Raw genomic sequence first — 12,526 nt, 5'->3', positions numbered from 1 at the left:
ACACACACACACACACACACACACACACACACACACACACACACCCTTGTTCAGACCCTTTTCATGTTCAGCATTTCCAATACAAGAACTTACCAATTTTTAATGGTGTGCTTTGGATGAATATCTAACTTTAGCTTCAGCTGTGAATAAGAATTAAAAGATTTTTCTAAATAAGGCTTTTATTTAGAGGCAAATATGGAAAAATCAAAAGACTTCAGGAGTAAGCTCTTCATGGGTCTTTATATTCACGTAGATGATTGGTTTTCATTGCAAATGATAATCGCTGGAGTTAATCATAATTTGGGGAAGCCTAAGTCAGATAATCCCAGGAAGATTTTTATTCCTCTAATTTGTCAAACCTCTCAAAAATCACTGATGAAACAATTAACACTTGGGGCAACTAAATGCCTCCTTGCACGTGTACAATGCCTTACAGAGTTGCTTCCACCTTTGCTAAGAGCCAAAGATATATCACCCTGCTTCCCCATAGATAAGGATAGCTTATCACTCCAGCTGTAAATTAATCGTATTCTGGATGGTCAGTCCTCTTAGAGTTGGCCAGACCTTTCAACTGTGAATTGTTTTTGATCATTATTTTGTAGCTTGATTTCATCAAACATTAATTAAAAACATAGGCATAAAATGTTGACTATTTGTGCAACTTAAAATGTAATGTAAGCATATAAGTCAACCAGTTCTTAGCTAGTTATATTTTGAGGAGTATTTAGGAATAATTACTGAATTAAAATCAGTTTTAGAATTCCTCTAAAGGTCTTTCCTATACTACAGCACCAACACCTTCATTTGAAGTAGGGAGTACACCTAGATTCCTGCTCCAATTCTTATTCACCATTTTGGGTGACAGAGTCTACTAAGACTTCAGCTGCCAGTCCAAGTTGTTTTAGGAGATTAGAGAGGCTGTCAGAATTTTCCCTAGCATCCTGCTCCACAGTACTTAGTTGTTTCCACACTTCTCCATTAACAACGATTCCTATTTCTAAAGATTTATTTAGCTAATTTTACTTTATGCTTTTGAGTATTTTTCTCTACATGTGTGTACATGCACCACATGCATATCTTGTGATATTGGCAGCCAGCAGAAATTTCTGAATCCTCTGATAATGGAGGTACCGATGTGTAAATCAGTTACCTATGGAGTAAAAGAAACTGAAACCACATCCTCTGCAAGAAAACAAAGTAATCTTTACCACAGAATGATGCTCAGCCCCTGTTTTTGTATCTAACAGGCAGAGACCAATGTGATTCATAAATCCTGATGGATATGAGGGTCACTCCACATGAAAATAACTCATGTGTGTTTCAGCAAATCTGTTAACTTGGCTGAGAGTCTCTGGCTGGAAACATCATAAGCCCTATCAGGTTTGGAAAACTTACTACCATTATTTTTGCTAAATGGCCATTTTGTCAATAATTGTGTCTATACATAGAGATTAGTGTTTAGCTCAGTCTTCATCATAAAGGCTTAGAGCTGCAGAGCACAGAGCTGGTAGCAGAAACTCAACCCAGCCCAAGTAATGAGAATTAATGAGGACAGAGGGCTTGGTTTCTAAAGTGGACAGCAGCAGCACTCTGTGTTAGCCTTAGGCAATATTATAGAGGAAGAAGAAAGAAAATGAGAGGTAGATACTGGGATGATGTGGAGGAACAAGGTGTACACTGCACAACACAGAAATCACGATCATGAACTCCCTGAAGCTGAAGTTACCAGCACAGGCTGCCCAGTCACGTCTCATTATGTACTGTGAAGGGGCCCATGAGCCCCCTGATCAAGGGATTATTGGCCTTTAAGAGTTGTTGGTTCCCCCAATGGAGGAATGGAAACAGAAAGTGTGCTCCATTTACACAATGGGATACTACTTAGCTATTAAAAACAAGGAAATCATGAAATTTGCAGGCAAATAAAAGATCATCCTGAGTGAGATATCCCAGAAGCAGAAAGACTCATGGTATATCCTCACTTATAAGTGGATATTAGACATATAATATAGGATAAATATAATAAAATCTATAGCTCTAAAGAGGCAAAAAAAAAGGAGAACCCAAGGGAAGATGCTTAATCCTCATTCAGAAGGGCAAACAGTGTAGACATCAGAAGTAGAAGAAGACTAGGAACAGGATAGGAGCCTTTCACAGAGGACCTCTGAAAGTCTCTACCCACCAGGGTATCTCAGTTTATATTAAGACTCATGTCCAAACTTTGGGCGGAGTGCCAGAATCCTTATGGAAGAAGAAGGAGATAGACTTGGATGCCTCAGGAACTCCATTAGAACAGCAGAGCCAAAATACCTTGGCCCAAGGGGTCCTGCAGGCACCGATACTCCAACCAACGTCCATTCTTGGAGAGGACTTAGACCTCTTGTTCAAAGGAAGCCTATAGGGTGGTCAGTTTCAAAGTGGTTACCCTAGTAAGCGGAACAGGGACTGTCTCTGACATGAACTCAGAGACTGGCTCTTTGATAACCTCCCCCTGGGGGGTGCAGCCTTGCCAGGCCACAAATTAATTACTTTTTAAAAAGTTGTTCGCTGAGGTTTGCCATTTTTCTTCAGTTGTTAGCCATGGTAAGCTGTCCTTGGTCCCATAAATAATCCCCTACTTTGAGATTCGAAAACTTCACTAACCTTTGTGGGTCAGAAACAAATAGAAGATGTGAAAATAGTAGGGGGACTTTTTGGAAACAAGGAGAGAGGGAATATGATAAGAGACTGGAATGGCAGGGAAATTACATAGATTCATTGTAAAATAAACAAACATGAAAAATTAAAAATAGATATGGAGAAAGAAAAGTAGAAAAATGCTTTCTATTTGTATAGTAATTGAACAACAAAATGTAATACTTCTTCAAAGAACACTTCAGACACGAACAGCTTTACTGTTGATTCTGATGACACTTCAAGATGAATGTAGTACACCAGGCATAGTGGTACAATACTTTTGACCCCAGCACTCAGGAAGGTTCAGGCAGGTGAATTACTCTGAGTTTGAGGCCAGCCTGGTCTATAAAAAGAGCCCAGGACAACAAAGCTACACAAAAAAACATGGTCTCAAAACACCAAAAAAAAAAAAAAAAAAAGTTAGCATTTGCCAGTCTATTTTTTTTAATACAGAACAAAGAAATATTTAGTGATTTTAAGGGGAATCATGATCCTAATAAGAATCTGACAGAGATATTATCTTCTTAAACATATGTTTAAGAAATTAAAATTAGCAAAAATTTTAACCTTGCCAGTACATAAAAGAATATTACGTAACAAGCAAAGGTTATCCTAGAAATAGAAGATTCACTGAGGATATAAAAAAGCATGAATAGTGATGGTGTCATGAGGCCCTATTTTTCCTAAAGTGCTAAACTTCTTAATGACCACTTAATGGTCATTAATGGAGGAATGGAGTCATTTTCTTTTCTTTTTCTTTTTTGTTAATTTTTACTAATTACAGGTTATTCAGTTTGTATCCCACCTGTAACCCCCTCCTCATCCCCTCCCATTCCTACCCTCCCTCCCTCCCTCTTCTTCTCCTATGCCCCTCCCCTAGTCCAATGATAGGGTAGGTCCTCCTCCCCTTCCATCTGACCCAGGTCTCATCAGGACTGGATTCTTTGTCTTCCTCTGTGGACTGGGAGGGTTGCTCCTCCCTCAGGTGGAGGTGATTAAAGAGCCAGCCCAGCAGTTTATGTCAGTGATGGTCCCTGTTCCTATTATTGGGGAATCTTCTTGGACACTGAGCTGCCATGGCTACATCTGTGCAGGGGTTCTAGGTTACCTCCATGAATGGTCCTTGGTTGGAATATGAGTCTCAGGAAAGACTCCTGTGTACAGATTTTTTGGTTTTGTTCCTCTCCTTGTGGAGTTCTTGTTCCCTCCCAGTCTTTCTATCTCCCCCTTCTTTCATAAGAGTCCCTACACTCTACAAAAAGTTTGGCTATGGTTTAAATTTTATCAATGTTTCTTTTACAAATGTGGGTGCTCTTGTATTTGGGGCATAGATGTTCAGGATTGTGATGTCTTCCTGGTGGAATTTTCACTTGATGAGTATAAAGTGTCCTCCTTCATCTCTTTTTATTAATTTTGGTTGAAAGTCTATTTTATCAGATAATAGAATGGCTACTCCTGCTTGTTTCTTGGGTCCATTTGCTTGGAAAGTCGTCTTCCAACCTTTTACCCTCAGGTAATGTCTCTCTTTGTGTCTTAGGTGTGTTTCTTGTATGCAACAGATTGCTGGGTTTTGTTTACGTATCCATTCTGTTAATCTGTGTCTTTTTACTGGAGAGTTGAGTCCATTGATGTTGAGAGAGATTAATGACCAGTGGCTGTTAGATCCTTTGATTTTGATGTTGGCTGTGTTCATAAGGTTGTGTGCTTGGTTGCTTTTTGTTTTGCTGTAGTAAGGTTAATTATTTCCTGTGTTTTCTTGACAGAAGCTAATTTTCTTGGGTTGTATTTTCCCTTCCAGTATCTTCTGTAATGCTGGATTTGTGTGTAGGTATTGTTGAAATTTGTTTTTGTCATTGAATATCTTGTTTTCTCCGTCTATGAGGACTGAAAGTTTTGCAGGGTATAGTAGCCTGGGCTGACATCTGTGTTCTCTTAGGGTCTGCATGATATCTGTCCAGGCCCTTCTGGCTTTCATAGTTTCTGTTGAAAAGTCAGGTGTGATTCTAATGGGTTTGCTGTTATATGTTACTTGGCCTTTTTCCCTTGCAGCTTTTAGTAGTTTTTCTTTGTTCTGTATACTTACTGTTTTGATTATTATGTGGTGGGAGGATTTTCTTTTCTGGTCAAATTTGTTGGGTGTTCTGTAGGCCTCATGTATCCTTATTGGCTTCTCCTTTAACTTGGGGAAATTTTCTTCAATGATTTTGTTGAAAATATTTTCTGGGCCTTGGAGAAGGGAGTCTTCTTTTTCCTCTATTCCTATTATTCTTAGGTTTTGTCTTTTCATATTGTCTTGGATTTCCTGGACGGTTTGTGTAAGGAATTTTTTGGATTTAACATTTTCTTTGACAGATACGTCAATTTCTTCCATTGTATCTTCTACACCTGAGATTCTTTCTTCCATTTCTGTATTCTGTTGGTTATGCTTACCTCTGTAGTTCCTGTTTTCTTCCCTAAATTCTTCCTCTCCATTATTTCCTCCATTTGTGTTTTCTTTAATTTTTCGAGTTCTATCTTCAGGTCTTGAGTTGTTTTGTTTACTTCCTTCACCTGTCTGCTTGTATTTTCCTCTTTTTCTTTTAGTTCCTTCAACTCTGTCTCTGATTTCTTTCAGTGATTTAATTATTTCTTTTCTGAAGGCCACAAGCTGTTTGGTTGCATCTTCCTGTATTTCTTCACGGATGGCCCTAATCTGCTTGTCTTTATCTTCCTCCATTTCTTTACGGATAGCCACGATCTGTTTGGTTTTATCTTCCTCTAATTCTTTACGTATTTTATTTGTTTCCTCTATTATCCTCTTCATCAACATAGATGTAACGTCATCTTACATCTATTATCCTCTTCATCAACATAGATGTAAGGTCATCTTCTTGATTTTCTATTATGCTGCATTGTCCAGGGCTGATCAATGGAATCGAACAGAAGACCCAGAAATAAACCCACACACTTACGGACACCTGATCTTTGACAAAGATGCCAAAACCATACAATGGAAAAAAGATAGCATCTTCAACAAATGGTGCTGGTCCAACTGGATGTCTACATGTAGAAAAATGAAAATAAATCCATACTTATCACCCTGCACAAAACTGAAGTCCAAGTGGATCAAAGACCTCAACATAAAACCAGACACATTAAATCGGCTAGAAAAAAAAGTGGGGAATACCCTAGAACTCATTGGTACAGGTGAAAACTTCCTGAACAGAACACCAACAGCACAGGCTCTAAGAGCAACAATCAATAAATGGGACCTCATGAAATTGAAAAGCTTCTGTAAAGCAAAGGACACTGTCATCAAAACAAAGCGACTGCCTACAGATTGGGAAAGAATCATCACCAACCCTTTATCTGACAGAGGACTCATATCCAATATATATAAAGAACTAAACAAGCTGAAAAGCAACAAACCAAGTAATCCACTTAAAAAATGGGGAACAGAGCTAAAGAGAGAATTCTCTGCAGAGGAATATCGAATGGCAGAGAAGCACTTACAGAAATGCTCAACCTCATTAGCCATTAGGGAAATGCAAATCAAAACAACCCTGAGATTTCACCTTACACCCATCAGAATGGCCAAGATGAAAATCTCAAGGGACAACACATGCTGGAGAGGTTGTGGAGAAAGGGGAACCCTTCTCCACTGCTGGTGGGAATGTAAACTGGTACAACCACTCTGGAAATCAATCTAGCGCTTTCTCAGACAACTAGGAATAGCGCTTCCTCAAGATCCAGCCATACCACTCATAGGCATATACCCAAAAGAGGCTCAAGTACACAAAAAGGACATTTGTTCAACCATGTTTGTAGCAGCTTTATTTGTAATAGCCAGAAACTGGAAACAACCCAGATGCCCCTCAACTGAAGAATGGATGCAGAAACTGTGGTACATCTATACAATGGAGTATTACTCAGCAATGAAAAATAAGGAAATCATGAAATTTGCAGGTAAATGGTGGGACCTGGAAAGGATCATCCTGAGTGAGTTGTCCCAGAAGCAAAAAGACAGGCATGGTATATACTCACTCATATAAACATACAATGTAGAATAAACCCACTAAAATCTTTACATCTAAATAAACTAAGCAAAAGAGAGGACCCTAACTAAAATGTTCAATCCCCATCCTGAAAGGCAAAGAGGATGGACATCAGAAGAAAAAGAAAATAGGAAACAACCTCGGAACCTGCTACAGAGGGCCTCTGAAAGCCAGAAGAAAACAGGAAACAACCTTGAAACCTGCCGCAGAGGGCCTCTGAAAGCTTCTGCAGTACAGACTGTCAAAGCAGATGCTGAGCCTGATGGCCAACTGATGGGCAGAGTGAATGGAATTCTATGTAAGAAGTGGGAAATAGTAAGAGCTGGAGGGGACGGGAACTCCACAAGCAGAGCAACAGAACAAGATAATTTAAACACAGGGAACTTCCCAGAGACTCATACTCCAACCAATGACTATTCGTGGAGATGACCTGGAACCCCTGCACAGGTGTAGCCCGTGGCAGTTCAGTGTCCAAGTGGGTTACATAGTAATGGGAAGAGGGACTGCCTCTGACATAATCTGATTGGCCTGCTCATTGATCACCTCCCCCTGAGGGGGGAGCAGCCTTATCAGGCCACAGTAGAGGACAATGCAGCCACTTTTGATGAGAACTGATAGACTAAGATCAGAAAGAAGAGGAGAACCTCCCCTATCAGTGGACTTGGGGAGTGGCATGCATTCAGAAAGGGGAGGGAGTGTTGGATCGGGAGGGGAAGAGGGAGGAGCTTATGGGGGGATATAAATTGAATAAAGTGTAATTAATAAAAAAATTAAAAAAAAATTTGGCTATGAATCTCAGCATATGATTTGATACCCTGTTGGGTAGAGTCTTTCAGGGGCCCTCTGTGGTAGGCTCCTGTCCTGTTCCCTGTTTTCTCCCTCTTCTGATGTCCATCTCATTTCCCTTTCTGAATGAAGAATGGGCTTCTTGATTAGCTTCTTTAGGTCTACAGGCTTTAGTATGTTTATCCTATATTACATGTCTAATATCCATCTATAAGTGAGTATATACTATGTGTGTCTTTCTGCTTTGGGATACCTCTCAGGGTGATTGTTTCTAGATCCCACCATTTGCCTGCAAATTTCATGATTTCCTTGTGTGGTACATTTACATAATGGAATACTACTCAGCAATTAAAAACATGGAGTCGTTTTCTTAAAAAGTGTAACCACTGGCGAATAAGTTGGAAAGAAAAACAGGTTTAGAAAGAAAGGAAAGTCTACACCAGAGACTAATGGGGTAAGTGTAATCACAATTCTCTCTGTCTCCTCCCTCTATCTGACATCTGTCTATTTTCCTCCCTCTGTCTCATTCTCTTTCTGTGTATTTCTGTTTCTTTGGGTCTTTCTCTTCTCTCTCCCACCCCTCCTTCTTTTAGGGTGTGTCTGCATAAAACTTACAAAAATAAAGAAAAGGAAAGTCTGAAAACAAAGAGTAATTAAGAAATACAATAAACCGCTGCAGTATTTCTTTACAAAGCTTGATACTTGATGTTCATGTATCAAGTATTGTCATGGATTAAAGGATAAACTGGCAGCCAATATTAATTGATTTTAGAATCTAAGTGACTTGTGGGCCTTGTCTTGACATATTGTTTATTTATTTTTATTTTTTAACATTATTATTATTTTATTTCTATTAATTACAGTTTATTTACTTTGTATCCTAAGTGTAGCCCCTTCCTTCCTCCCCTCCCAATTCCACCCTCCCTACCACTTCTCCACCCATGTCCCTCCCCCAGGTCAACTGATAGGGGAAGTCCTCCTCCCCTTCCATCTGATCCTAGTCTATCAGATTTTATAGGGAGTGGCTGCATTGTCTTCCTCTCTGGCCTAGTAAGGCTGCACCCACCTGAGAGGGAGGTGTCAAAGAGCAGGCCACCAAGTTCATGTCAGAGACATATTTTTACATAGCTATACTGACCATGTCTCTAGCATTTAATCTGCACCCACACTCCCTGCACGGTAGAAACCTCTTGGTTGGTTTTATGGGGTTTCCATTCCAACTAAATATCTTAGTAAGTACATCTAGCTGGTATTTAGGTATGAAGTTTGGAAGAAAAAAAAAGCCCCATGAAAGTTTCTTTCACCTTTTAAGAATTTACAGAGACTAGAGGACCATAGTTTTTAAAATGTCATTGTCTTGAAGTTTTCTGCTTTAATTCTGCATATTTTCCTCAATGGATATCGATTTTCACCTGAAGGAATATTCTTGGCTTGGTGAGCATGTTTTTTCCATATTTACTTCTATAATGTTTATTTACACATTATGATTGTTTCATCTCTTTGTTTAAAGAACTATAATCTTTCCACTCTTCTTGCATCCACTTGATTTCTTTTCAAATAAATTATATTCTGGGTATGATAAAGGTCAACGGGGATTTTTCTTGAGTAGCACTCAGGTAGGAAAGTCTGCACCAAGACTTTGCCTTTCTGAATGAGGATTGAGCATCTTCCCTACTGTCCTCCTTCTTGCTTAACTACTTTAGGTGTCCAGATTTTATCTATTGTTTATCCTATGTTATAAGGCAACAGGATGAACAGCAGAAGAGGAAGAAAGCAGGGAACAGGACAGGAGCCTACCACAGAGGGTCTCTGAAAGACTCTACCCAGCAGGGCTTCAAAGCAGAAGGTGAGACTCATAGCCAAACTTTGGGCAGAGTTCAGGGGATCTTATAAACAAAGGGGTACATAGAAAGACCTGGAGAGGACAGGAGCTACACAAGAAGACCAACAGAACCAAAAAGTCTCTGTTCAGTCATCTGCACAGAGACAGATACTCCAACCAAGGACTATGCATGGAGATAACCTAAAACCCCTGCAAAGATGTAGCCCATGGAAGCTCAGTCTCCAAGTGGATTCCCTAGTAATGTGAATAGGGACTGTCTCTGACATTAACTCAGTGGCTGGTTCTTTTATCACCTCTCTCTGAGGGGGGAGCAGCCTTATCAGACTACAGAGGAAGACAATGCAGACAGTCCTGATGAAAACTGATATACTAGGGTCAGATAGAAAGGGAGGAGGACCTTCCCTATCAGTGGACTAGGGGAGAGAGATAGGAGGAAAAGAGGGAGGGAAGGTGGAACTGGAAGGAGAAGAGAGAGGGGGCTACAGCTTTGATACAAAGTGAATAAATTGTAATAAATAAAAATTAAAAAAAGAAAAGAAAGGCTTTCCTATGTTCCATTGGAAGTTTTCTTTTTTCATTATTATTATTATTATTATTATTATTATTATTATTATTATTATTACTATCATTTGTTACAGCTTGCTCAATTTGTATCCAGGCTGTGGCTCCTCCCTCATTTCCTCCCAGTTCCATCCTCTCCTCCCCCTATGTCCCTTCCCTAGTCCACTGGTAACACATAGACTCAGGGTCCAAGTGGGTACCCTAGTAGGGGAAGCAGGAACTTTCTTTGGCATGAACTCCGTGGCTGACTCTCTGATCATCTCCCCCTGGGGTGTGTAGCCTTGCCAGGCTACAGAGAAATACAACACTTCCTGATGCACCCTGATTGGCTAGGGTCAAATAGAAAGGGAGGAGGACCTCTCCTGGCTCATAGGTCCTATGGTCATTCATTATATTTACCAAAAGTCCTTGTAACAATTATATTTTTCATAATTTCAGGTTAATGATACCAAAGTATTGGCTTTTCCAGACCAATATCATTGGACATCCCAAATTGACTTTTCTTTAAATATGGCAAGGACACTTTCATTTATTTTTGCTGCTCATCAGGTGGAACAGGGGCTGTCTCTGACATGAATTCAGTGGCAGAGTGGCAGGCTTTCTTATCACCTCCCCTTGAGGGAGAGGGTGCAGACCTGCCAAGCCACCACAAAGCCAGTGATGATAAAACCTGATAGGCTAGGGTCACATAGAAGGAGAGGAAGTCCTCCCTGATCAGTAGACTAGGGCATAAGGGTTGAAGAAGGAGGGAGGGTATGATTGGGAGGAGACAAGGAAGGGGGGGACAGATGGGATGCAAACTGAATAAATTGCAATAAATAATAAATTAAAAAGATAATATATACACTTTATGCCATAGAGCTCAGAATAATTATATATATATATATATATATATATATATATATATATATATATATATATATAAAGAAAAAATATATATATGTTTTGTTTTTCTGAGACAGGTTTACTCTGTGTAGTTTGGCTGTCCTGGATTCACTTTGTAGACCAGGCTGACCTCAAACTCCCAGCAATCTGTCTGCCTCTGCCTCCGTGGGGCAGAGGAGGGATTACAGGTGTGTGCCACCATGCCTAGCTCAAGCAGTGGCGATTTAAACATTACATTCTAGTATTTTCTGATTTTTAAGACTATAACCGTTTTCTTTAATAAAAGCAGTTACAACTAAACCCTGAAAACAAAGTAGAATTTGTTTTTAAACTGTATGTCTCTTAAATTGCAATTACAGAACTTTTTTTTGAATTTTGTTTTTCCTCACAATTTATTCACTCAGAACAGTCAGGAATTTCAGAAAGTTTTAGTAATATCAACATTGCATTAGTAATCAGTGGACTGAGAATATACTATTGGAATAAAAAACAGATCCTTCCATTTCCCTGTAAACTTGGTGAAGATGTACTAACAATATTTCTACCTGTATCACCAAAATAAAACACTCTATCCATTTTTGTCCTTTTGGTTGATTCTGATCTGGAAGAGGCAATGACTTATTTGGGACTGAGTCTCTCTCCATGGCTCTTGTTTAACTGTCACCAAGGATTCTGATCCCTATTTTTCTTCTAGCTTAATTATATCTCCACTGGTGATCATATTACCAATAAGTATTTTTAATTAAATATTGGATTAATATAAAGATTTATATGTCAACATTATATGATTAATATAACAGCAGTACTTTCGATTTAGTGTAATCTATATGTATTTTATGAGTTAATGGAAATGAGGAGTAGAAAGGAAGATTGAATAATCAATATAGTGATTGTATGTTTAATATATGATCGATGCTTTTTGAGGAGATGAATGCAAATTTATCTTAACTGCATTCTAACTGTGGTAGAGAGAGGCAGAAAAAAGCTAAATATTTCAAGGTAAGACAACCTTCATTTTGTAATGTATCTTGAGTTGATGCTGCATTTGGCAAAATCTGATATACATAAAACCTAATTTATCCCATTGTCTTTAATATGTAATTAAGTTTTGAACATGTTATTGTTCTATAAAACATGGTGAATGCTTTAATGAGGAAACTGAAAGTACTAATAATATACTCTCAGCTAATATGTCCTTTATTAATTCAAAATATTTATAATTCAAACATATTCTGTATTATTTTACATGAGGCTATTGAATGGGTTTATATGTTTGTAAATGATATGATACCTCTTGTCTACTTAAAAATGAATGTAGAATACCTCACTCAGGATGATCTTTTCTAGATCCCACCATTTGCCTGCAAATTTCATGATTTCCTTGTTTTGAATTATTGAGTAGTATTTCATTGTGTAAATGTACCACAATTTTTGTATTAATTCCTCCATTGAGGGACATCTGGGTTGTTTCCAGGTTCTGGTTATTAGCAATAAAGCTGCTACGAACATGGTTGAACAAATGTTCTTGTTGTGTACTTGAGCATATTTTGGATATATGCCTAGGAGTGGTATAGCTGGATCTTGAGAAAGTTTTCTGAGAAAGTGCCAGATTGATTTTAAAGTGGTTCTACAAGTTTACACCAGCAATGGAAGAGGGTTCCCCTTTCTCCACATCTTCTCCAGCATGTATTGTCACCTGCGTTTTGATTTTAGCCATTCTGATGGGTGTAAGATGAAATCTCAG

The sequence above is a fragment of the Psammomys obesus genome, unplaced genomic scaffold (genome assembly GCF_907164565.1).
Source record: "Psammomys obesus unplaced genomic scaffold, mPsaObe1.curated_primary_1811, whole genome shotgun sequence".
NCBI classification, from domain to species: Eukaryota; Metazoa; Chordata; class Mammalia; order Rodentia; family Muridae; genus Psammomys; species Psammomys obesus.
Note: the sequence above shows the minus strand (reverse complement) of the source record.